Consider the following 1,988-nt stretch of genomic DNA (forward strand, 5'->3'; position numbering starts at 1 on the left):
GAGAAAGAGAGAGAGATTGACGCCATGATCAGCACCACTACCATCACCACAACTATATACCACCATTATCACCACCATCACAACCACTACTATCACTACCATCTCAATTACCACCATCCTAACTCCCAGCACCACAACTAAAAGAGAGAGAGAGAGAGAGAAAGAGAGAGAGAGAGAGAGAATAACCACCACAACCATCATCACAGCTACCACCGAACAGGACAGGGAGGAGAAAGTCGGCAGGGACAGATGACCTTACCTTGTCCTGCTCTGTGTGAGGTCTAGTTCAGAAATGACCCTTTTTTTGACCTTTCACCCTTCTCCAAGCCATAGCTCCGCCCATCAACTCCAATCAGCCATTCAGAAAGCAGCAAGACTTTGAATCCAGTTAGTCCCGCCTCCAAAAATTATTCAGCCAATCAGACCGTTATATTTAAATTGTAACTGTATTCATAAACTTTCTTGAGATTTAGCCCTTATTCTAGGTGGCAGAGGACATTTCATGCCACCTTTTCCTGACCGATATGTTTTGCATATTATTACACCTTAACATTCTTTTGTATGTTATATATATATATATATATATATATATATATATATATATATATATATATGTGTGTGTGTGTGTGTGTGTGTGTGTATCTCTCGTTTTGAATGTAATATGGTTTGCATCAGTAACACACCAAAGGATACTGAGGTGTAACGTGCATGCCAAATCGCCAAGAAGAGTCGTTACGCAGTCTCCAAATCCATTTATAATACCACGCTAAGTTACGTAAAACTAAACTAGAGTGACTAATAATATGAGAAATACAACAGAACTAATTCATTTCCGACAAGAGATCTTATTCACAGTTACGGGGACTTGTTATAATACGAATTGGTTTCCCCGTCACTAAGATTTCCTTTTTTCTCTCATCTGGACGATGCTATTCATTCTACTGTAGAAAAGACCTGTCGTACTAAAAGGTTTACCGAAGACTATATCTAACTTCTCCAGCTAAAAAACTAAACATCTCTTGGGCTGAATAAAAGCGTCTGGAGAAGCATGAATATATTAATGTACGTAGGCTAATCAGACTGATGGGTCTGAGATTCATTGTGTTCTGGGGGTCCTAGGATCGTACTTATAAACTCTTCTACGTCTCATCTTTATAATTATACACTGCTTGTATATACGTTGATCTTGCTTATACAGCCAAACGCTTTTCTGTCGAATTAGTGAATATTAGTACTGTACAGTACTTGTAGCTTCAGGTTCAGGCTTACGTTGCCCTTCTTGTACAGTCCACCATCCTTCTTTCAGGGGACATGGAAGTAGTTGCGCGTTTGTATAACAAGGCAGCTGAACCACCCATCTAGGTCAGTGTACCACAAAATGACGACCCTTTCCAGTACCAGAGAATATTAAAAATCAGAATTAAAAAAAAAGAAATATGTGGCAATAGTGAACTGTTATGGAGACTTTACTGTAAAGCCTGGCTAGAAACGTTTATAAAACCAATCCCAATTTCCAAGTAGCTTCCCCATTTTTTTTTTCTTTTTACCAATAAGAGGGTCGGAAAGTACCCAACAAGCACCCAACACCTGCTTGAACTGACCAATAGGGACGGGTGGTTATTTCTGGCTTGTTTATCGTACCTGGGATGTTTTGAAAGTCGAAATAAGAGGATCTGGACCTCCTGTAGGGATAATTGTTTTGTTTATCGAAGGTACTGTTCTTTGTTTATTTCACTGGTTGTTCTCTGCCTTACATTCTTTTTTCTGTGTCCTCCTTTTATTGATTTCATTTTCTGCCCTTCCCCTTACCTTCGTCCTCTGTTCTTTCTTACAGGCCTGATCTTTTTTCTTTCACTTTCATCTTTCTTTATTTCCCTAATTCATTCCCATTTTGCTACCTTCTTATTTTACATCCTTCATTCATCCAGTCATTCTTTTTAATTCCTTCTCCCTTCTTTCGTTTTTTGCATCTTCGTTCATTCAGTTTT

The sequence above is a fragment of the Coenobita brevimanus genome, chromosome 57 (assembly GCF_032717465.1).
Source record: "Coenobita brevimanus isolate Jiangsu-jjx chromosome 57, ASM3271746v2, whole genome shotgun sequence".
Classification (NCBI taxonomy): Eukaryota; Metazoa; Arthropoda; class Malacostraca; order Decapoda; family Coenobitidae; genus Coenobita; species Coenobita brevimanus.